Source organism: Triturus cristatus, chromosome 10 (assembly GCF_964204655.1).
Source record: "Triturus cristatus chromosome 10, aTriCri1.1, whole genome shotgun sequence".
In the NCBI taxonomy this organism is placed as follows: Eukaryota; Metazoa; Chordata; class Amphibia; order Caudata; family Salamandridae; genus Triturus; species Triturus cristatus.
Window position 1 is genome coordinate 158,177,446 of NC_140593.1, and position 25,933 is coordinate 158,203,378.

General features: G+C 48.1%; 1 long non-coding RNA gene and 1 pseudogene across 1 annotated transcript in view; both read left to right on the plus strand.

The window, feature by feature from the left end:
• Positions 1-25,933, plus strand: part of LOC146789133 (uncharacterized) — a 207,552-nt gene that overhangs the window by 14,849 nt on the left and 166,770 nt on the right. The gene's annotated exons all lie outside the window — the stretch shown is intronic.
• Positions 11,044-23,161, plus strand: LOC146789134 (high mobility group protein B2 pseudogene; annotated as a pseudogene).

A 25,933-nucleotide genomic window follows, 5' to 3' on the forward strand; every position in this document is an offset into this window, starting at 1 on the left:
AACTACAAGGTTCTTAGCCTTCTTCCTCAGGATTGGGCAGGTTCCTAATGATTCTGACCACCAGCTACTATTCCAGCTGGGCGATCCTGTGCCATTACATTTTTTAAAGTTTCGGGCCATCTAGTCTTCCACTGCTGACATAGATCGTGAGACATTATCTGCTAAGGAGCATGAATTGTTGGGGATTGACACAATAATTTGAGTGTCGTCAGCATATGACACTACCTTCATCCCAAATGCTTGAATTATTGCCGCAAGGGGGCCACATAAAGATAAAAGAGCGTGGGGCTCAGCGAAGGGCCATGCGGCACTCCACATGGCAGGGAAAGAACCTCTGAGTAGAAGTGCTGTACCTTCACCTTTTGAGATCCATCCCTAAGGAAAGAGGACAGAAGGGCCTGGGCTTGATGAGAGATACCCAAACCTTGGAGTCGATCCAACCGCAAGCAAAGGAGAGATGGTATCAAATGCCACTGATAGATCCAGAAGTATTAGAGCCACACCCTGTCCTTCATCCACTAGCAGCTTGATGCAGTCAGTGGCTGAGATCAGCGCGGCTTCTGTTCCATGATGTTTCCTGAAGCCGAACTGAGGATTATTCAGCCAATGAAATTTCCATCAAATAGATATTAAGGTGCTTCTCAAGAATCTTTGCTGGACAGGGAAACAGAGAAATCGGACACGTTTTTACAGTCCGTACTATCCAGATCAGATTTCTTTAGGAGGGGCATGATAATATGGAAGGGAGGTTTTTGCATTGAACCAAACTTAAAGGACTTCACGATCTTCTTCTCTCAGCCACTTTTGGCACTAGTTCATCCAATTCAGGACCAAAAAGCTTGCCACCAAGGAATAGTAATTTATAGAGTAGACTTCTGGCAGGACTTCAACTTCCAAAGTTTAAGTCACAGTGATTGACGACCTGTAATAGCAGCTGATAATGAGACCCATAATCTATCAAAAGTGGAGTCTGACATAAATTGAGTTAATTGCTCCACCTTAGGAAATAGCAGGGTAGGATCCTCATTGGCTTGTAGGCATTCAAACACTGCATGAAAGTCCTTTAACAAGACTTGAGTGATGTAAGCCGCCTAAGTATTGATACTGGTAGCATTGTTTGTAGCAGCATAACAAGTTTTAAGTGAGGCTTCCACTTTTTTATCCAGTAGTTCAGAAAGTGTGAATTCCTTCGAAGCCAAACAAGAAGTTGATATCATGGAAGTGAGAATGATATTAACCTTTAGTATTTGTGGAAAAGTTTACTCCAAGTCTTCCAATAGATACTTCTTGCTTGGAAATCTAGGAATAGACACTTTGTCCACATCCTCCCATACCCTAGGTAATATAGACTTAATGACATTCTGCAAGTTTGATGTCCAGTCCATCTGGAACTTTCTTACGTTTTCCAATTGTCTCCTACCCCAACATCTGTCCTTTTTGGTGAATCCCCTGGGCCTTCAGCATCGCTTTGGGCAATCTGGTCTGTGACAGCTGATGAAATGAATGATTTTGGTTAGATTAGGATGCAACATCAAGCAAGCATGAACTGAGGACAAGCACAAGGGATAAAAGTGATCTTGGACAGCATGATTCAGTTGATTTTTCAAAATTTACCTGGATTTCATAGGGGCAGATGTAGTAAATAATCCTAAATCCCTGATGCAATTTGCAGATGAAAGCTTAGCATACAAGACATAAAAACACTTATAGATCAGCCCTTTCAGTAGGACACATTCCTATTATATGGAAATCCAGTAGGAGAAAAAACTCTGATTTGAAAATTACTGTATGGCATTAGATTTTTAATTTCTCCTGAATCCCATTTTGGAATGTTGGTGTGGGAATTTGCCTCTTGATTAGAATGCCGGCTAATAAAGAGTTAGCCAGGAAACAATTATTGGCAAAACTATAATGTTCCTATGTTTGGTATCATGATGGAAAGCGTTTAGCTGTAAGTCCCTAGGTTTAGATGGTAATGTTGCTACTTCAGAGGGGAGTCATGTTTGTTATAAAATGAACTCAATCCATCTTTTATCAAAGTTTTTCCGTAAATCCACAATTATGCGTGGTCAAATGCTTGAAAACATATGACGATTCAGACCCAGAGGAGAATGACAGCTACAGATATTTCTCATACACCCTGTTCTCAATCACTGCATCAACGTTGACATGATGGGTTGAATGGATGACGGCAGAGGCAAATATTAACGATTATAGATATGTGGCCCATTTTGACAGAGGCACTATGCTAACCAAAACCTACAGTACATGGGCTAAATTATGGGATACTAAGAAGTTAACAGACTGGTCACAGGAATCCATGTGTAAACAATTTTACTTCCAAGCTATGATCAATATAGCTATTTTGATGGTAAGCAAGCTTTGAACGAGCATAATCCCCACATTGACGGAATATAATATTTCCAGGCTTCTGTAACAGACGGTTTCCAGTTCTAACAAGTACTTGGGGGTAGACTTCCCCATCCAATGGTGTCCTTCATGTTTCAAAATTATCACCTGCCCTAAACACTATGGGGCAGATTTATGAGGCCAGTTGCGCCATCAGAACGTCACTTTTTGTGACATTCCATGGCGCAGAAGCCTGCGTGATATTTATCAAGCAGCACTGAGCCACTTTTTTTGGCTTAATGCTGCCTCATAAATATCAGTCCCTTTAACGCAGTGTTCTGCGTTAAAGGGGCGTGCAATGGGTGATGCTGGGGGCGTTCCCAGCAACATCCATGGCCTTTTGACACTGCCCCAGATTTACGAGAAATCGTAAATCTGAGGCAGCGCCAAAAGCTTCCGCCTCCCCAGTGGAGGCGTAAGGGAGGCGCAACGGGGAGAAATATCTTTATTTCTCCTCGTTTTTCCTTTTTCTATGTGTGCTGCATTCTGCAGCACCCATACAAAGAGGAAAAACCTCTTGTGATTATTTTTGTACAGAAAGGTTTCCCTTCCTGTACAAAAATATTCATCTCCGCAACGCAGGCACCCTTGCTCCATGGTGCAGAGGTGCCTGCGTTGGCGCAGGCAGCCCATTGTGCGCCGGCGCAGGGGAAAAGGACAGGAATGCGCCGCATTTTATAGATACGGCGCATCCCTGCCCTTTTCTTTTGCCGTAGGGAAGCGCAGTAGGAAGGCCTGCTGCGCTTCCCTACGGCAAAACCTCATAAATCTACCCCAACGATTTGTATAATGATATTCCTTTGTTACTCACAGCATAGACTAGATATTACATAATCAGATATATGCCTTTTGCATTGTAGGCAAAAACACAAAACTGAACATAAACATGAGTAATATTTCACATTTGAGAAATAAGGGTGCAAGTTACTGACACAAAGAAAGAGGCTGGTATGTAAGCCTCAAGAGGAGTTTTTCAGGTGGACGTCTAATGATAAGACATTTTTTTCTATGGTGGGTCTGTAAAATATAACCTATGATTCTGGGTCGTGTAGTTTATGATGACGAACATGCTTCTGAGTTTTGAGTAAAGAAAGTTAAGCACAATCATTTCCTTTGTGTTTAAATAAAATCTAAAACATTCTGTCACAAAGCTGGAAAATGTTATATTCAGTGTGCATACATTTGAATCATTAGAGTACTCCTGAAAATCTGTTCCTGTCATAGATTCGAGAAGTACTCCTGATCACCTGAAAAGTTGAGAAACTTTTGCAAAATTAGGAGTACAGTTTGGGGAAAGGATTTCCATTTTTAGGTCTCGATGGCGTTGCATCGCGAAGCGCTGCCGCCAACGAGAACTATTGTTGCCGTGATGCCTCGCAAGGGAGACAGACCGGGGCACGCGCAGCGATCGGGGTCTGTGGACGCGCTTGCGCAGACGCACACGCACAGACACACGCGCGCGCACACACCCCGCCGCTGCATTCCCCCCTCACCGCATCCGCGGCTTTTTTTCTTAGCGCCTACCCACGATGCCTCGAAGGCAGAGAGGGTCTTAGTTAAACGAATTCCTACGGTGCGTCGCTGTACTTTAAAGTGTTTATTAAATCTCTGCACATAGCTGTAATTCGCTGCTTCGGCTGTATTTTAATGTCAAGAGGAGTTTAAAAATGTGTCATTGAGAAGGCTACAATAAAAAAATAGAAATGGCAACAATATGCGTGGCCTGAGGCACATGTCCTAAGCATAAAGTCAGCAGGGAGCGCTGAAATCTAATTCAATACCGTCCTTTACCGGATGGCCCACACTGACAGGGAAAAAAATGCTCTCTACATAGAGCCAACCTTCCTGCACATCAAACATTGCAAACTAATCAAGAACAATATGGAACTGCTAGCAGCTAAAATAAACATCGTACCGTTTCAGGAGTCGCAAGCCAGATCCAATAATCAAAGAACTAGCAGATTTTATTCCAGCCAATCCCACGAGAAGAAGCATAGAACCAATCTAAAGACACCACACTTTCTCCGCCCCAATAGAATACGTGACCACTTTTTTGATTGGTTACGAGTGCTAGCGTAAACGGCTGTGCCTCTCCTTCGATATAGGCAATTTTGCATGCGCACTGACAGACTGGCGTACAGCATGCACAGAATCACCCGTTGTTACGTTCGTTACCTTGGTGATTGCGTACCGGAAGAAGATGCCTAGGGGCAGGTACAGTATATTTTCTCTCCCCAGTCCATTGCACGTTATTGTCGCATATTCGTTCTGATTTTTATTTTTTGTTAAATATCCAGTCCTTATTAGATCCCAGATGTTGGCATGCATATTGGTGTAACTGGAATCCCTCCAACCTGCGTGTGCTCGTAAATCTCAAGTGATATTTGTAAGAATGTACTTAAGGGTCGAAAATTGCAGGAGGGGTACACAATGACCATAAGAGGAACAGCACACCAATACCTAATTACTGTTTTTGAGTTCCCTCAGCGGACCCTGTCTCTGCCCGTTTTTAGGTCTCGGCTAGCGAAGGCTGCGCTTGCGCAGTCTCACTCGCGAGAGATAATGACTTGGAGAAGAGGGGCTTGAACCCGCCCCTCTTCTCCCCTCTTCTCCATTGGCTGGCCTCTTGAATTCTGGCCAGCCATTGGAGAAGAGGTTCGTCACTCCGAACAGGCCCCGTCCTTTTCGGATTCGGGGGCGTGTTTTTTGCAACTTTTCTAATTATCTCCTCCAGCCAATGGCAAGAGGAGAGAAAAGAAAAACACGCCCCCGAATTCGAAACCGCCGCTGCCTTTCTCCGAGGTCTTTCTGCTTCGCCTCGGAGAAAGGCAGTGGTGTGCTTGTTTCTCTTGTTATCGAGCCTCTTTCTCTCGCCCTTATATACGCTTTTCTCCTCGTTTCCTTGCTCCGCACTGCCCTTCCGCAATCTACTGTCTACCCATCCACTGACGTGCTCCGTGTCTCGGAGTTACACCCTTCCTCTTTCCTCGCACCCTCTGTCTGCCCCGGGCCTCCCGTTCACCGGCTGCACGCCTTCCAGGGCTCTGCGCTCCTCTGCAGCCAAGAACCTCACATGCCAAAGGTCACACGGTCTTCCTGGGGCGACGGGAGCTTCACAACCTGCACCGCCAGATTCTGGAGAGTTTCCCCTCCTGTCTGAAGGACAACTCGAGGCTCCCTTCCTTCAGAAAAGCCTGAAAAACAGGGCTATTCTGCCAAGAACCTGTGGAGCTTCCCTGGTTAAACCTTCATACAGCGCCAAGACGCCTCTGCGCATGCCAGCGCTTTATAAAAAGGAATAACTTAACATATTAATATTAGTAATTGCACTAGTAACCGCAACAATATTCATGTAGATAATATCACATAGTTCATGTATATACCGTCACAGTTCCAGAGGCCCGTTTGTCGCTTTTATCCCAGGGCTGCCGCACGCCATCATTGTTGAACTCTGAAGAGCGAACAGCCCGGGCCGCCCTGCAAGGATTGCAGTCTGTGACCCGCAGGCTCCTCACTGACCCTCTGCAGCAGCGACCCGAACCCGACAAGCTGCCTCGCATCCATTCCAAGGCAGTTCATCCGACTGAGCGCTTACCGCTGGGGTCTGTGTATGGTCTGAGGGTCAGAGGTCCTGGCAGGGGCAACTCAGCCTTTCATCCACCTTAAGTTGATAAACTGAATACCAATACTTCGACCAGGTACTAATTCTATATAAAATGCTGCGTGAAGCGCTGTATAAATCCCAGGGGATGCTTACCTGCAAAGGTGGAGCTGATGAAGACGCGGACCACCCTGGAGGACTCTGGGGGGAGTTCCACCGCCCTCCCCCAGAGGAGGGCCCGCCGCACCTCCGCACTGATGCCTTGAAAGCGCATTCTGCCTTCAGATTCTAGGCGCTACCGTGAATAAACCTGGGGATCCCCGGCCCAGCGCCAACACACACCCGCTCCTTTCCACGAACAGCGCTGTTGAATTCCGGGGGCAAACGTGCAGCGGCGCAGGTCCTGTCAAGCGCCTTCTCTGTGTGCGCCCACGACGAGTGTCCTCTGCTCCTGTCTGGTGTGGGAGGAAAATGGAAGAAACGCTTGAGTATTCACCGATTGCAGATTAAATATTTGTAAGGGGGTTGGTGATGTGTAGACCCCTCCTTCCTGCCTCGCCCCATATACACCCCATCAGGCATCAGAGCTGCAGCTGAGCACCCCGCAGCTGGGGCCTGATCCCATTCAGCTATCTCCTGAAGAGGGAGCCTATTGGGTTACTGGGCCATTCCCGACCTGCCCTACAAAGGCCCCACTGCCCCCTCCCCTGCTCCCAAGATTCAATTCTGATTTTATTGTATTCACGACTCAGGCGGCAGGTGCATAAACCCACTCAGCTATCTCCACGACATTAGGCCTCTAGGATTACTCTGTCTGCCCCAGCCTGGCTGGCAGTAACCCTATGCAGACTCCCCAGAATCCCAGCCAAGCCTATGGCTTTCAGGATGCAGAACTCTCCGTGCAGCAGGTGCATGAATCCACTTAGCTATCCCCTGCACTGGCAGGCTCTTGCATTACCGTGACCTGGCTGCGGGAGCCTCTTGGTGCAGCAGGACGCGAGGAGCTCGTTGTGCCCTGTCTGGACCCGGTGAACGCTGCCGGCTGTGTCTGATCCTTCCACCGGCTGTAAAGCGCCTAGCGTGTGATCCCTCGTGTGTTTGAAGCGCTCCCTTGAGAACCTCAGCATCGCTATAACAACCAGTGTTGTCGGAGAGGCTCCGGTACCACAACGGCCCACGCCGCAGGCAGAGCTCGGATCCCGCTGTGAAAGAGCACGTGGTGGCGCTATGAGGCGCTCAAAGGCGCTACAGGCATAAAGGGCGCAGCGTTCAGTGACCGACTCGGTGTTCCAGTCCAGCAGGTTTTCATTCACTGCAGGAGCCTGCGGGTTCCGCGTGGGAGGGCCTTCCTCTAATTCTGAGGAAGAAGACTGTCAAAGGGCCAGACGAACCTTTCAGAGGTTCCCGGATAAGAATAGCTCATGACTGACTCTGCCCCAGCGCCACAGACCTTTCAGAGACATAAGCTGCACCTGACGTGTGACTGACTGACTCCTTCCCAGCGCCACAGACCTTTCGGAGATGTAAGCTGCACCTGACGTGTGACTGACTGACTCCTTCCCAGCGCCACAGACCTTTCAGAGATGTAAGCTGCACCTGATGTGTGACTGACTCTGTCCCAGCGCCACAGACCTTTCCGAGATGTAAGCTGCACCTGATGTGTGACTGTCTGACTCTGTCCCAGCGCCACAGACCTTTCGGAGGCTCCCGGATAAGAATAACTTGTGACTGACTCTGTCCCAGCACCACAGACCTTTCAGAGATGTAAGCTGCACCTAACCTGTGACTGACTGACTCCTTGCCAGCGCCACAGACCTTTCAGAGATGTAAGCTGCACCTGATGTGTGACTGACTGACTCTGTCCCAGCGCCACAGACCTTTCAGAGGCTCCCGGATAAGAATAACTCGTGACTGACTCCTTCCCAGCGAAACCGCGGGACACGTTCTGTGCTGCTGTCCTGGGGTATGCGAGGAGAAGCAGGGGCGCCTGGAAGTCCCTACGGTGCGTGTAACTGAGATGCAACTCCGGGCTGAGTTGGCAGCAGGATGAGAAAGTTTAGTAGTCTGGGCGGCCTAGCGGTTTGGGGCAGGACTGACCGCCAGGTTGCTCGGAGTTAGTTCTCCTACTGCTGGTATTGGGCATCTTTGGAATCTCAGAACATGTATCATTTTAAATAAACTGCAGGAAGGAGACAAATTAGCATCGGGGGTAATGGGATTGTCACATTCATATGCTAATTGCATTGGTGAGCATGTAGTCTGTCACCGATTATTGCCCCTCCCCGCCTTATAATGACGGGTCATAGGGCGATCACGCGGGAGTGGGGAAGGTGGCAGCTGTCTCCACCCTCAGCCCGTGTCTTGCATGTTCCTAACTGCACCAGCTGAATTCTGAGACAGCTAACAAATGGGTGTGCACGTCCAACGCCCGCTACTTAACGTAACCTTAAGTGGCATGGGTGAACCTGTTTTCCGGGGTCGACATACGTCAGCTTCCTGGCTCTCCAGTGCGCCGTGGGAATTGTAGTGCACCGTGTGCTCCTGGACAAATTCCTTTGTTTCCGTTCGCCTAGTATCCTTAAGCTATTCACATTGTAAATAACAATGCCGTTTCTTTAAATGTTTTAAAGACAAAAACATAAACAACAATAATGTCATGAGCAATGCCAATAGCTCTAACTTTAACAATGCCGAGACCATTGCATTGTAAATGCTTGTTATTAGGTCTCGCTGATGCCTCTCAAGGGAGACAGACTGGGGCACGCGCAGGGCAATTGGAGGTTGTGAACGCGCTTGTGAAGACGGGCTAGCATCAAATGTATAAGATCTGCACGTGTACGGCTGGCGCCTGGCGCCGCGTTATTAGCCCCATGTGTGCTTCTTTAATTAACAAACACACGAGAAATGCATGCTCGCTTTAGCTATGGGCTGTTGCAATATACCTCCTCTCTACTTGTGTTTGTTGTTTTTCTTACTTATGGTTGCTGCGTCCTGTTTGTTTGATCAACAAATTAAAAAATTTGCCAAATGCATACAAGAGTTTATGCACACGTTTTTTATTGCACACGCGAGCTCCAAGCGCGGCGCGCTTTAAATGTACAGCATGCCTCACCCCACTTACCGGCTCTTGTGGGGACTCTGCGCTGCTCCTCGGCAGGTCTCCGTCTTCAGCCGGTCACTGCAGCAACATGCGGTGCTCCCTCTTGCTCAAAGGAGCCCCGTCTGAAATCCTGCTTTGGCAGCACCATGCGGCATTCACGAACGCTGGGTGGGCTCCCGCTGGACTTTCTCTACTGTCTACCTCCCTGGGCCGCACGAGCCGCGCAGCACTTATTTAAGTAAGTACGGCGAAGTCCGCAGGCGCTGCCACTGGGCACAAACCGCAGACCACGCCGATGTGCACGCTCACGGCATGCATACAACGCGCGCATGGCGTTCTTTCACTTTCCCTTGTTTGACAATAGCGATCGCGATGCAATCGCTGTCAGTGCCGCTTCTTTAGATTATCTCTTTGTCACACAATACACGTTGTGAGTACACCCTGTCATCTTTGCATGCTTCCGTGCTAACAGTAAATTGCCATGCATGTATTTCTGCGTTTATTCACAACGTTACTTTTGTCAAGTAGTCTAGGCGGTGAATATCAGCGAATTCCCAAATATTTGCTTGTTAGTTAACAGTCAGATGTTAGCGAATAACATTGGCTACACATAGTAACAGAGGAAAATGACTGAATTGCACTGCACGGGTCACTCCTGTGCAGTGAGATAATACAGTGCATCAGGGCGGTTACCGTGTGTGCAGTACTTCTGTGTACAGACTTGCATGAGGTGCTGAAGTACCGAGAGCTGCAGCTCACCCCTCCTGACCCCAGAACTGCACAGTAGAGAAGCCTGTGCCCTGGACAGTGGGTAGCGTTAATGTCCGGTCCGTGAGTGAGTCAGGAGATAATTTGGCGCTGGACGGGCGGGCCGGCCCGGAGCATCCATGAAGCTGAAACTACTGCCCTTGTGTCACGTGGTATTGTTAGCGCGCACTGGGTACAGCAGACATCTGAGACCCTGGTGATTTGACCCCTGAGGCACTGATGTTGCAGCATTCCTTTCAGTTGCTGTTCTGCCGCCACCCGGTCTCGAGACAGCAGGTCAGTATATGGGATAATTATTTGTGTCTGTTTATGGGCCTGTCGGTCTAGGTGGGTGTGCTAGGTTAAACTGATGTTTTTTTCCGCTAAAAAATAATTCCTGCAGCAAGCTTAATTGGACAGTGTGACATATGCAAAAATGTCTTCTTCAGCGCTGTGGTGCGGTTTTCACAGCAAGTCTATACTAGCTGATGCAGCTGAGTTACTTACTGTTTTAATCGAGATGAACAATGGAGCCTCGACTGCTTTATATAATGGTCATCTTAGAAAACGGTTTTGAGGAGTTTTGCATTGGTTTCAAGTAATTTTTAGGTCTCGGCTCGAAGGCTGCGCTTGCGCAGTCTCGATCCGAGATTTAATGACTTGGAGAAGAGGGGCTTGAACCCGCCCCTCTTCTCCCCTGTTCTCCATTGGCTGGCCTCTTGAATGCTGGCCAGCCATTGGAGAAGAGGACAGTCACTCCGAACAGGCCCCGTCCTTTTCGGATTCGGGGGGGTGTTTTTTCGAAGAAGTCTAATTATCTCCTCCAGCCAATGGCAAGAGGAGAGTAAAGGAAAACACGCCCCCGAATTCGAAACCGCCACTGCGTTTCTCCGAGGCATTTCTGCTTCGCCTCGGAGAAAGGCGGTGGTGTCCCGGCGTCTGATTTGAAAAGTCGAACCTGTCCTTAGAAAACAGCTTGCTGTGGCTGAGGAAGCCAGCTTGAAAATATTACACACAGGCCTCCTCGAGAGCAGGCAGTATGGCGGCAGACATTTGATTACCAAGTATTGTGTTCCGACCCGATCCCGACACGCAGTACCTTCTTCGCCGGAGTTCTAAGCGCACCGACTTTTTCACTTAAGCTGGGGGCGCTGTCTGACCGCGTCCCTTCTTCCCTGCAGTCGCCATGGGTAAATCGGAGAAGCCCCGGGCGTGCATGTCCCCCTTCTCATTCTTCGTACAGGCCTGCAGGGCGGAGATTCGCAGGAGACACCTGGACGCGCGGGTGAGCGTGTCCGTGCTCTCCCGGGCCTGCAGCGAGCGGTGGCGTAGCATCACAGCTCGGGAGAGGGCGATGTTCGAGCACCTGGCCCAGGGCGACAAGGAGCGCTGGGAGCGAGAACGAGGGGGTGCGGTGCCCGCCCGTGTCCGGCCCCGCAAGGACCCCCGCGCCCCCAAGAAGCCGCTTACCGCCTTCTTCCTATTTGCCTCCTCGTACCGGCCACAGCTCAGGCTAGACTGTCCCGGGTTGTCCGTCCCTGAGCAGGCCAAGAGGCTGGGCCAGAAGTGGTCCGAGCAAAGTCCCGAGGCGCGGCGGCCGTTCGAGCTCAGAGCCGCCGTTCTGAAGGAGAAATACGAGGCCGAGGTTGCGGCCTATCAGAGCGGGGTCCTGGGCCAAGGGGAGTCGCTTAACAAGCATTTACTATGCAACGGTCTCGGCATTGTTAAAGTTAGAGCTATTGGCATTGCTCATGACAATGCCGTTTCTTTAAATGTTTTAAAAACAAAAACATAAACAAAAATAATGTCATGAGCAATGCCAATAGCTCTAACTTTAACAATGCCGAGACCGATGCATTGTAAATGCTTGCTAACCCTTCTCACTGCTCAATAGTTTGAAGTTTCTTCTTAATTTAGCTTTTTCGATGTCACTCTCAGTTTCACTCATTTGCAGTTAAATGCCACTCAGAAGTGCATTGAAACAATGGAAATATAAACATAACCAATCTGAAAACGTGGCAGCGATGGTGTAAGTCAAGCTCTCGTACTGTTCCACTGACTCTTATGCTATGTTAAAATGTGATTTTCCTGGCGCAGTCACGTTGCACGAATGGGTGTAATTTGTGATAATTTTTTATATGTTTCCCTCGTCTTCATTGCTTGATTTTGCTCTGAAGAAAGTGTCACTCATAGGTGCTGAAATGCCACTCATAATTACACTCAAATGATGCAAATATCACACATAGCAATCTCAAACCTTGGCAGCTATGCATGATATATAGTCCTTTTCCCGCGCCCTCAAACCGTATCCTACTATAAATACAAGATTAGACTGATATAAGCAGGCAAACAATGAGCGTGCACGCGTTTCCCCAGGGCACAAGCCGGGACCGCCTTGAGGGCTCCCGTGCTCTTTGTGCACTCTCTGGTGCCCCCGGTGTCAAACCATCCACATGCATGTGCCTTGTTTCTTTATCAAGCTTTGAACACATACAGTAAGCATGGAAGGGTGTGTTTTCTTGGGCAGCATCCCTTTCACACCTTGGACTGCAGTTCAGAAAGGCAATCAAGGCTGTGTTTTACTTTGGCTTTGAACTTCAGTGCCGCAAAGTAAGTGGGAAAGTGGATTTAGTACATTCAATCAGTGTGATTCCTGCCACTGACGGCTTCACCGGTGCTATTCCATGACAAATCAATACAGTCTCCTTATTTACACTCTCATCCGTTCCTGGTCGTACCGACAGCCAGTTTCAGTAGCTCTTTATTTTTCAATTTCTAACTTTTTTTGTTTCTATTGAGAATGGCATATAATGTATGCTGCAAACAGTCATTATTTATGATAATGTTTTTGTTCATGTGTATTGTGCAACTCTTTTCTTGGTTTTAAAGTCTCTGCTTGTTCAGTTTACTTGTTTCACTGGTGCCTGGTACATAAATTCCCCTGTGGAGGAAAAAAACGTTGTGTTCCATTCTGTAATGCAGAGGCCTCAACAATGCTGAAAATGGTACTGCCCTATTTTTTGGTACCAGTAAAAAGCAAGCATTTGCAATGCAATAGGTCTTGCATTTGGGAGAGTTTAAGCTATTGGCAATGCAAATAACAATGCATTTAGGCTTGCTACATTCCATGGTGACACCTTGTAAGGGTAATTAGGGTGCAATGGGCCTCTAGGCTTCCTACATCACATTGTAGCACCTTGTAATGGTAATTAGGGTACAATGGGCCTCTAGGCTTGCTAGGTCACATGGTAACACCTTGCAATGGTAATTAGGGTGCAGTCGGCCTCTAGGCTTCTACATCACACGGTGACACCTTGTGATGGTAATTAGGGTGCAATGGGCCTCTAGGCATCCTAGATCACATGGTGACACCTTGTAATGGTAATTAGGTGCAATGGGCCTCTAGGCTTCCTACATCACATGGTAACACCTTGTAATGGTAATTAGGGTGCAATGGGCCTCTAGGCTTCCTACATCACATGGTAACACCTTGTAATGGTAATTAGGGTGCAATGGGCCTCTAGGCTTCCTACATCACATGGTAACACCTTGTAATGGTAATTAGGGTGAAATGGGCCTCTAGGCTTGCTAAGTCACATGGTAACACCTTGCAATGGTAATTAGGGTGCAATGGGCCTCCAGGCATCTTAGGTCACATGGTAACCCCTTGCGACGGTAATTAGGGTGCAATGGGCCTCCAGGCTTGCTAGATCACATGGTAACACCTTGCAATGGTATTTAGGGTGCAATGGGCCTCCAGGCTTCCTAGGTCACATGGTAACACCTTGCGATGGTAATTAGGGTGCAATAGGCCTCCAGGCTTGCTAGATCACATGGTAACACCTTGCACTGGTATTTAGGGTGCAATGGGCCTCCAGGCTTCCTAGGTCACATGGTAACACCTTGCGACGATAATTAGGGTGCAATGGGCCTCCAGGCTTGCTAGATCACATGGTAACACCTTGCAATGGTATTTAGGGTGCAATGGGCCTCCAGGCTTCCTAGATCACATGGTAACACCTTGTAATGGTATTTAGGGTGCAATGGGCCTCTAGGCTTCCTAGATCACATGGTATCACCTTGTAATGGTAATTAGGGTGCAATGGGCCTCCAGGCTTCCTAGATCACATGGTAACACCTTGCGACGGTAATTAGGGTGCAATGGGCCTCCAGGCTTGCTAGATCACATGGTATCAGCTTGTAATGGTAATTAGGGTGCAATGGGCCTCCAGGCTTCCTAGATCACATGGTAACACCTTGTAATGGTAATTAGGGTGCAATTGGCCTCTAGGAATCCTAGATCACCTGGTGACACCTTATAATGGTAATTAGGTGCAATGGGCCTCTAGGCTTCCTACATCACATGGTAACACCTTGTAATGGTAATTAGGGTGCAATGGGCCTCTAGGCTTCCTACATCACATGGTAACACCTTGTAATGGTAATTAGGGTGCAATGGGCCTCCAGGCACCCTAGGTCACATGGTAACACCTTGCGATGGTAATTAGGGTGCAATGGGCCTCCAGGCAGCCTAGATCACATGGTGACACCTTGTAATGGTAATTAGGGTGCAATGGGCCTCTGGGCTTGCGACTTCACATGGTAACAGCTTGTAATGGTGATTATGGTGCACTGAGCCTCTAGGCTTGCTACATCACAAGGTAACACCACGTAATAGTAATTATGGTGCAGTGGGCCTCTAGGCTTCCTAGATCACATGGTAACACCTTGTAATGGTAATTAGGGTGCAATGGGCCTCCAGGCTTGCTAAATCACATGGTAACACCTTGTAATGGTAATTATGGTAGCGCTGCACATTTTCTTCTGTTGCGATTTGTAGTGGGGAATTGTGGAATTACTAGCAGTACCACTGCTATGGCATCTTTTAAAAAATATTTTCCTACAACTCGCTAAATAATTTAGCTAAGATATTATTAAACAGTTTTTTACAACTCTAAAGCCCCGATTTACAAATTTTTCACACAATGTAGTGCAGCAGGCAAATTGCGCTTTGTTGTGCAAGAGGCAAAACACAGTTCAAAGCCATATCTACCTAGATGAGCGTGATGCTGGTGTAACTCCTGGAACTGGCACTCAAATCAGACTGCCTGCAGGACACACAGCCTTGCACCATGGTGAAGAGGTGCACGTTGTCAAGCACAGGAAGGCATATCTTTCCAGTACAAATTCCTATGCATAGACAATCTCAGAAGGTTCATACACATTGGCTGTATGCTGTCCAGTGCAGCACACATTTGAAGTGTTAGTTATTTTGAGAAATTAACAATTTGTTTCTTGCTGGAGCGTGCTTCAAGTAGACATTAGTTTTTGACGCAAAGACTGATTTGGCTATCTTAGTAGTTTGGGCTTAGCATAAAATTCTCGAGGTGCTTATGCTGATCCGGCCCAGTATTACCCCCTTGACGCAAAGCGGTGCAAAGTGCTGCAAAGTTTTTGTGTACAAAACATCTTTGGTACTGGATAATAAATAACAGGTGCTGCTTTGCATCACAACAGACCTGCCGCAAGGCGCGTGTAAATTTGATCCACAATGCACTACAAACAGGGTGCATGTGTTAATCCAGCTGCAGCAGCACTTGAAGTGAGCGTACCTGAGGGCTGAAGTGCTGGAGGGGATAAACAGATGGGATGCGCAGGTGGGATCAAGGAGCAATGAACACAAACTGCTGAAGGACGTTGCACTGGAGCTTTAAGCGCACATTGCTGTTCGGGCTGAGTCCAATGCTATGCTGTTCTGCGTAACACCCTTCCTGCTAGCTCGGAACTTGCTGTCCATTCAGCGGATTGGTGGCAGGAACCTCAGCATCACTCGGTGGAATCTGGTGGTGCCTTGTAATAGCAGTTAGAGCGCACCTTGCTCTACCAATTAAAATGCATTTATTTATTTATGCGTTTTTATATAGCGCGGACTTTACCCGAAGGGGTCAGAGCGCTTCACAATAGGAATAGTAACGTTATATGAGGAGAAAATTACAAGTGTGCATAGTACAAGAGCAAACGTTACATGTGGAAAAAGTGACAATTGTGCAAGTAACAACAGTAAACAAGATACAAGATGAGATAGCAAACGATACGTTACAAGAGGAAAGAGTGACAAGAGTGCATGTTACATAAGCATACTGGATACAAATAAAGGTATAATACTGCAATAAGTGGCAGTCACTCCAAACACAAGAACACTCTGGGAAGGCACTTCTATAGGCATGGAGTACAGAATTTCCTATTGTGAAAGAACTTCCTTGAGGGAATAGATGTGGCATGAATTTGGTAAATTACATAAGCATACTGGATACAAGTAGAGATATAATACTGCAATAAATGCACGCTGTTTTGTCAATTAGTACCTTGCATCTGCTGTGTTTTTACTCTGTCATTGTGCTTATTATTTGATGTAAGAACTTAGTGTCACTGCTCTTGTTATATTTGAAAAGAACACCTATACCTAATGGTGTGTGGGCACTACAGAAATCTGATAAACAGTGAATAAATCAGTAGAGTATCGCATGCCATGCTCTTAGTACTGCCTTAAATTCCAGGCTGTGCAGCTTCTACAATACTTACGGGATGCTATGTTCAGCACTTACCACAGTTAAGAGCGTACCTATACAGCGCCACCTGCCTGGGGGTGTTACTGTGTTGGAGTTGGGATGGTAGGTGCCACTTTAGTCATTGTATTTCTTCGTGCCCCGGCGTCCCGTGCGAAGGTCTTTGGCTCATAAGTGAGGCGAGGGCCATTACCTAGACTTTTTACTCATCTCGAGGCCAATAATCCTTCACGTACAACATTATCACTGACTAAAGGCAGAGTATTCTTGGCAAGTTTCATTCTTTCAATGGCCTTTCCATCCCTTGAACTGCATCAAAATGAGTTTTGCTTCTAGCGCTCCAGTCCTCCCTTTGGGGAAAAAGGGAGAGCGACTGGTGTAATTTGAGTGGCAGCGCCACACACCACTATTATACCATCTCCTACTGACCTTTTCCTCTTTTCTTCATGTTCAACTCCTTTCACATGTTTATATAAACATAATGTTCCAAGCTCCCCAAAATATGGCACCTGTAATCAGAGAAATTCGGAAAGCACAACAAAGTAGACTCTTTAATGCATGCCCAACAAATAATGGTGTTTTCACCTAGAAATGCAAGAATAATACATTTCGAAGTAAAATAAAACAACACAAATGCAAAATAAAATGTCACACACTATCAAGTTTGTCATCATGGTCTACAAACACTCTCCTGCAGCGATATGATCTATACTTAGTGTTAATAGATGTTTAACGGGGCATTATCTTGGGATAATTGTATTTTACCCAAATTATGTGACTCAAGACAAGCCCAAGTGCACATGAAAGGGCGAATGGCAATCAGTACATACAGTGTCTTCTACCACATTCAGTAATGCAGGCAGAACATGAGAGCGCTTAAGAATTCTCCGTCAGAGTTGCTGATTTAAAAGACTAAACATAAACTGGGCTATAGTATAATGCTAAGAGATGATTGAGGAGAGGAAGTGCGTCATGATATCAAAATTACTGCTATGAGAGGAGGTGAGCGCTGCAAGGAAATTTGTGAGTCACAATCTGATCGTCAGGTGGTAACTTAAGAGAAACAGCACCACTGAGGCCTAACGTCCTAGGACTCAAGCTACACACCAGTGGCGCTGAGGAGCCCACCAGCGGTGCTGCCAAATGTTGGGGTTGTCCAGGACTAAGGATGCCGGGTCTTCATTCCACCTCATGACTTTCTTCTTTTGCCACATTCCACATCCTGTCTATTTATCTCACTCTTGCAGCTTCTTATTCAACCCTGCTTCCCCCTTTTGTCCCTGTTTTCTCTTAACTTTTCTTTTCACCCTTCTTTCTCTCTTTCCTTGTGTTCCCTCACTTGATCTGGGACCAAGTCTGATAATGCCCCTCCCCCCCCCCCCCCCCCAAAAAAAAGTGCTGGTGCTACACCACCTGCAACCACCGGCATAAACTAAGCAATGAGTGAGTAGCTGCACTAGCTTTAGTAAATCTGCAAATATTTCTTTTTTTTACTGGAGATAGCAGTCTGACTTGACATTGAGTTGTTGGGTGGGATTCTAACCTCACACCGTTTCTGAGTTCCAAAGCTAGTTCCACTACTGGAGTAAGCCTTGAACTGTTCGCCCAATTTACCCCTGGAGAGTCAAGAGTACAAAAGGAGTGCTTGGTTTTCTAACTGGAAGACAATAGTCTTTTGAGAACTTGTGACATGAGTTGGTGCCTGACGGCTTCTCCATCTTCTAAGTCTCCTGTAATTAATAGTAAATAGTAGAGCAGGCTTGCACAGGACCAGGGGTGATCTATCAGTGACCTCTGCACGAGCTGCATCCTGGCACCCCTACAAAAAAAACCCTTACAAGGGAGTGACCAGGAGGCGCGATGGCGTACCCAGTGTTATGGAGCAGTAGAGTGATCTTGGGGTTCTAGGGACATTTATAAGTCATTCATTCTTCGGTCGCATGGTTTATGTCAATTGAATCTCTCAGTAGCATCCCAGGCCCGGAACATATAGATACCTATCACCTATCTTCTACATATTACATGTTTGACTATTCTTAATGCAGACTAAGCTATGGTTCCTCCACCATTCCTTCACAGGAATGAGGTCGACCCTCGCAATTATTGTCCATAATCTATGGAAATTACTAACATTAATAGCATTCTTCATCCAATTAGTGGAAAGCAGCAGTGTTTTCAAAACCCCCAGGCGACGGGAACGGTGGCGTTTAAAAATCTTGTTAAATGTTCTATTGCACAGCGCTCTGACACCTTTGGGTGAAAATCGCGCTATATAAAAACGCATAAATAAATAATATTTAAAAAATATATTTCCATAAATTGTGAGAATTATATCATCGGATTCCATTCACACATCAATCTATATTCCAGGAAGTCCACAGTCCGAGAGCTGTCCCATGCTCATTTGCGCATTTCAGACTTGCCTGTGTGAAACTGAGTGTGCACATTCTGAAGTTCTTTGTGGGCACCTTCAATATTCTCCTACAGCCATGGCCACTTTGGCCAAGGGTATGCCCAGACGTGGGACCCTTGCTCGCTGCGCAACAGGATTCAAGCTAGCCTGGCTGAAGAGGGGTGGATATATGAAACCGGTCCCAGGATGCTTGCTTTTGGTCCAGGGAAGATCTGGCCTGGCAGTTCGGGCTGGACTGTTCCCATGAGGCACAGGGTCAAGACTGATTTGCATACGGCTGGGTCCACACTGGGGTGGCGTAGTGGGCATAAGAACAATGGATTAAACCCAGATCACTTGACTGGGGTTGAGTGGTTTAAAAGTTTCAGCTCTCCGTCCATCATCTTGTGGTGTTTTCTATGGCCACTCCCACCAGCACGCAAAAATGGAAGGAGACCCTGTCCATAACATATCAAAGTTTATCAAAATACAAAAGTCCTAAATGTACATAGCTCAAAAGAAGAAGCAATCTTGGAAGAATATAAGCCATACTGTAGTGCCAATAGAAGTTCGCCCAATGTCCAATGCCGTCGAGCTATTTTTGTGATGGGATATTGCAAGAGACATTAAACTGGAAACTGACTTTTGCTACAAGGCGCCATTTCCTTACAGTTCAGTGCCCTGACCTGCCCCCATCGCCTTTCCGAGTAATAAAATGCAGGAATGGCCGGGACCCTGCGGTCGGTGTGCGCACAAAGCACTCCCTGGTATCTCCGCCCTGACATCCTGTCCTCTCTCTTCTCCTGGGCTCGTGTGTCACTTCCACGGATTGTTCGGCCTCAGACCACTGCGGCTCTTGAACCTTTCCTGGGCTGGTGGCTCGTGCTGCTGACGTCACAGACGCTCCTCTGAACTGTACAACACAAAGCGAAAAGACTAAAGGGGACGTAGGTCTGGAAGATGCAGAAATGAAAGCAGGATGTGTTCTCGTAAACAAAAAAAGATGCTTTGTGCAGTCGCTTCAAATTCAATTCAAAACTCAAAATATACCTACAATGACGTCTACGTTGCAGAGACAGGCCTCCATCACACAAGTTAAAGCCAACTTTGATATGCTTTGTGCAGTGCCCCTGGCTCTGTGATGTCTAAACGGGAAGTTCAAATTCAGCCTGGCATGGCCGGCTTTTGCTGCAGCTCCTTATACTGTGGGCCCCTGGGCACTTGCCATGGCAGCACGCGCAAGTCCTAAATCGCCTGCGCTCTCCACTTCCGGGTCTCCAAAGGTGGTCGAGGGTAGCCACGGACAGCGATCCAATGTGATACGGAGCCGATCTGAACTCAAGCAGACAAGACCGCCCGAAGGACTAAGGGGGCGCCGACAGGCGCGCAACACCCATTGGACTCAAAGGGCTTCAGCCCCCCCCCCGTCGTGTGTGGCAGCCCGGGATAAGACACCTTCCCGGGCAAAAAAGCAGCCGCACCCGAGCACTTCACAGGTCTTTAAACGACTATTTGCATGTTAATGAGGCCTTGCTGTTGTTTCACCCCTTCTAAAAGCTCCTGCAGCTCCACTCTGCCAATTGCTTAAAGTTCAGCCCCCCCCCGAAATTTTTGCTCAGCCCCCCCCCCCCCCCCCCCCCCCCCGAAATTTGGCTCTAGTTGCGCCTCTGGGCGCCGATGTAATTCTTCCAGGAGCCTCCCATGAGGCTCCTGGGATTTGGCTCTGGCACCCCTATTATGCTCCTGCAGAGGTACCCTTCTGTACCCATCTGCTTCCAGATCGCCCTGTAACTCTGCCTGCAACGACAAAAGAAAATATTACAACGTTCTACGTACTTTGCCTGCCACCTCCACGCCTGGGTAAGCAGTAGGGCGGGAGATGGCGTGACCGGTGCAAAAGAGGTCGCCCGAAAGGCCGGGGGGGATATAAATACCCTCCCCCTAACCTCTATGCGGCGGAAGTGACGCGCCTAGCAGTGGGACTCCTCCCGAGTCCCCAACACTAGGGGTGATGTATGTGCCTCATTGGCACTAAGAGGGCCACGGGCAGCCGCATAGTGCAATTATAGGCAACACTCCCCCGTGAATCGCCTGCGCTCTCCACTTCCGGGTCTCCCAAGATGGTCTAGGGTAGCCATGGACAGCGATCCAATGTGATACAGAGCCGATCTCAACTCAAGCAGACAAGACCGCAAGATGGAGATGCTTTATTGCGCATGCGCCAGGGCCTGCTTCCGAGGGCACATAGTAAGACAGGGAAACATGTCGACCTTCTTTAAAAAGGCCAACACGTGTAGCATGTTTTGAATATATGCTAGTTAACAGTACACACCGATAAATGCAGCATGCAGTATGGCGTGCACCCTGATTTCAGAGCTCTCAGGCGAACAGAAGGCCGTCTGTACGACGGAAGGGGGTCAATTTGGAAATACACCGGGGCGTGTGGGGCAAAGTTCATAAGCGGGAAAAGCAAACACAAGGGAACAAACCCGTACCCCGGCGTCTGCCCCGAAAGACCGGCCCCCCGCCCCTCTCGCGGAGGACCTGCAGCCCTTCTTACAAAGCCCCGATTCCCGCGGCGGCGCGTGTCACAAGGGGCCCTCCATTAGGGCAGGAGGCATGGGGAAAGCCGATCAGAAGACCCAAAGGACCCGCTATCGCAGATAGGTCGCCTCCCTTGGCAGCCAACACACCGTCCCACCTTTGCTCACAGTACTTCGGTAAACAGTGCCACGTGGGGCCTGAACCTGCCACCCAGATTAGGCAATATGCTGCATGATGCTACTTTACCAACAGGGCTATGTGGTTGCTTCCACGAAAGGGGTTGGAGGGTGTGGGTGGAGATAAGGACCCCGCTGTGCCCCCAGAGACACCCGTGCCCGACCAACCGACCCTTCGAGTTCGCCGCCCGGCCCGATCACCGTGCCGCTGACCACTCGACCAAGACACAACCGTGCGTTGGATACGCCGGAAATACACCCGGCCAGGCCAGAGCACCCTCTCGGTCCCCGCATGCTATAGAGAAAGGAGGGGCTTGGGAGCATTGCTCGCTAACCTGCAGGCCGCGGCCAACTGTGGGGATTACCACTAACCTATCTTTCGGCGATGTGCAGACTGGACCAGGCAGATGAGAACACAACCTCCAAACCCAGTCACGGGGTCAAGCCAACGACTCTAGACCAACAGTCGAGACGGCGTGACCGGTGCAAACGAGGTCACCAGAAAGGTCGCTAAAGATTAATTTATTATCATTTGGGGGTCCTCGCGTGCATAGTGCCATTATAGGCAACACTCCCCACCCACTGTCAGAGCATGCATGATGACATAAATACATACACAACACAACTTTTGTTTTGGAAAATATTGCTGCAGATTTATTCCATACAAAAGTATGCAATCTGGTGGGTTATCTTACGGACGAGCCAAGGGCAGGCAGCGGTAACTGACCTATGCTGCCCTGCCCGCCTGATGAGACAACTTGCACTGTGGCAAACCTAATCAGTGCTCCCCTTTATGGGGTGATCCTCTTTTCTGGATTACGTGACACACTGGTCCCTTATTACTCACGCCCCCACCTCGGGGCGGAGCGTAGCAAGGCAAGCCCCCAGTTGTTCAGGCCCACAACTGCCCGAAGGACTAGCGGGGCGCCGACGGACTTCTTCCAGGAACCTGCCATGAGAACTCCTGGGATTTGGCTCTGGCACCCTTATTATGCTCTTGCAGAGGTATCCTTCTGTACCCATATGCTTCCAGATTGCCCTGTAACTCCATCACAGTTCTGGAGGTGGCCCCCGTCGCCCCCAGAGCCCCCCACCAACACAGCTGTATTCTCACCTGCAACCTGCAATATTCAGGGCCTCCTGCATATCCAAGAGGAACAGGTCCATTCCCACCTGTGACAAGTGAACCACATCTTTATCAAAATAGCCCTGGCATTCGTCTGGATCAGCTTGTGTCTGATGAAACCAAAGTCCTCTTGGTCTGTGAACTTGCACATTGCACTATGCGGGAATGTTCCACCACCTCACATGACTTAGCCCCGTGCCAAACTCTGCGCGGAACGATTTCAGACCACCAAAGCTCACAGTGTCCCATGTATTTGCTGATCTCACCTAAGTCAGCCCTCATTGCTTGCAGCAACCCCCCCCCCCCCCACCCATGGCAGTGAGGTTGTTGCCTCCTAAGTGGATCACCAAGATGTTGGGGAGACCTCCTCCCCAGCCAGTTTCTGGGAGTCCAATGGGAGGTCTAACCTTAACCATGGCTATCTTACCCTTCAGGCTAATGTAAGCTCCAACCTTCTGCAACCTGTAGTTGCAGTCCTTCTAGCACTGTATGTGCCTTAACACCTGTGTCCCCAACCTATTGGACAGCAGCCCACTTGTTCGGTGACCGCTCCCACAACCAGCCTGTCTACTTTGGCTATCAGGGCGAGACGTTTTCTGCTTAATTGAAGCAACCCGTAACATGCCCATGGAGCAGAGTGCACCTATTTTGTTGAGATTGACCTGACATTAGCACAGTCTTTTTTGATTGCTAAGTCATTGCTCACAGGAATGTTCATAACTAGAAGTATGTAACAATGAGCAAGTGTGTCCATCATGCACTTGCCATGTATCCCTTATTCCTTATGGGAATTCCGCCTGCTCAGTTCCCTCTGTGGTGAAACCCCCTAAGCTTTCCAGGTTTGTTATTCTGTCTGATTTAATCCCGTGTGCACTGTCTGCGACATAGTGCCTAACATTCAGGATTGACTAAGCCCTTGTTTACCCCTGTACTAGATTATTCCCAAAATTGGGGGTTCACACTGCCAACCATGTGCAGCACCAGCAGTGGAAAATTACCTGCTCCGTAAAATTTTAATTCTCTTGAATACTGAACGTGCCAAATGTTCTTTTTACATAGCAGCCTTTTATGCTTGACACCTTGTCCCAATTATTGGGACAGCAGCACACTATGTTGGCTGGCAACGTCCCCACCCAGCCTAGCTAATATAGCTATCGGGGGGAGGGGCGTTTGAGCTTAACTGAAGCAACCTGTAACCTACCCTTGGTTCTAGAGTGCACTTACGTCGCCATGTTGACCAGACAAATGCACAGACCTTTTAAACGCTGGCAAACACATTAATGGTGTCAAATCTCATTTGAAAGAATATATGTATTGTGCCCACTATTGGAGGCACTGTACCCTTTCGTGGAGTGAGAACTTACGCAGCTCACCAGGTTTGCTTAACTGCCGTCCGATCACAGATGCATAGTACCTGCTATCCAGCTGTGACCCTAGATGCTTAAACCAGCAAGAGTGTCGGAATCCAAGATTCCCAGTTCCATGTTTAGCTGCAGCCCACCTTCAGTGGATCCGCTGGGACCCCTCTGCATCCCTGCAAATGACCTTGTTACTTAATACCGCCCCTTAACGCCCTTGCCTCTTCACTCAACGGCATATGGCAACAAAATGCCCAGCAGCTTGTTGAAGAGGATTTTTGAGCCCAACGTACCCCAGTCTGTGTTTACAGAATTTATCCTTTATAGGGGCTTGAGTTCTAGTGAAGTGTGTGTCACTGTCCTGGCAAGGCATACCCAATAGCCTGCCACACCTTGGTGACTATCCCGCCATGGAATATGTGACATTAAGCAAGGGAGTCTTCCTGTACTTGCCATTTAGCCCTCCTTTCGTACAGTAATTTTGCCTTTATAGTTTAATCTGTGGCATTCGCCCCCAGACTTTCCAGGCTGCGTATTGCTGGCCATGTGCACAGACATTAATGAGGAAATCACCCGGTTGCAACTTGCAATTAAACAACGCCCGCCTGAATGTGCTACGTTGTAAGCGATTAAGTGCCTAACTTATATCTCTTCCCCTTGAAAAGATACCACAAACCGCAATGGTCATGAGAACCTTAAGAAGCACACAACTTTCACCTGGGCGTACCTCTAAATGAGAATGGCTCTACACCGCCGTAAGGCCAGAGACACACATATCTTAAACCTATTTACTGGTTTTGCCACTTGGCACCCTTCTGGTTGGTGATACAGAACCTCCTACCCAGCATAAGCTGACAGTCTTGTGTTTTCTTGAATCACCCTCCATCCTCCTGTGCAATAGTCATACTGCTAAGTGGGAAATCAATTCAACATCCCTCCTCTGCACCCAGACTTCCCAGGCAGCTTCATTGCTGACAATGTGGGCAGTTGCTGACATTGAGGGAATCTCACGCTTGCAACTTGTAACTACAGCGATTATTTAAATTAAAATGATATTGTTTATCTGAATGAACTTTGCACAGGTAATTGAAACGCTCAATGTGCAGTTGCTGTGAACAACAAGGAGGATGGCCAAGATGTTTTGAAGGTGGGGGGTGGGGCAAGTTAGTATAGCTAAATTATGCTGGTATAGGTGATGTCCGGTATAGGTTCAACCGAAGACCTAAAGAAATGCTTGCTTTCTTGGTGTAGGTGATGCAGCCTGCATATAATACGCTAAGAACAGAGTGCACTTGCTCCGTGATCTTGTCTGGCCTTCCTTTATGCCCAGGGATACCTAAGGTAACGCTTCATAAGTCTTCGCCTACATAAGTCACCCAACAAACAAGTTGGCCCTTGCTAACCTTGTGTTCTGGTGCCAGATTTGGAAAGGCATTTCCCATGTTCTGTCAACTCTTGTGTGCTGTTCTGCGCACACTCTTCCCATGCCATATAAGTTGCACAACTTAAAACTGCACGGGTTCGCTTTTCCATCATCCATCCTATGCCCCTTTTTTAAAATACCGTTTGACCTTCTTGCGCAAGTGGTCATTTGGCTGAAAGTCCAGTTTGACCTAGCCGTGACTATGATTTGGGAGCTACCTCACTGTGAGGACCCCGCTTCCAGAGCTGTTAGAACACGTGGTCTTCCGCCAGGAGGGTTTCTTCGCTTAATAATCTGACCATTATTCCTTAAAGGAATTCCCCATGTGCAGTTAAAACTGTATAGTTCTGCCCACAATGCGAGGGTCCCATTACATTGATATCAAGATTCCGGTGTCATGTCATAATGCAGCCCACCAGTTTGTGGGTCCTACCGGGACCCTTCTACCCGGTATGTGATACATCTCACTTAGCGTATGTGCCTGTCACTCA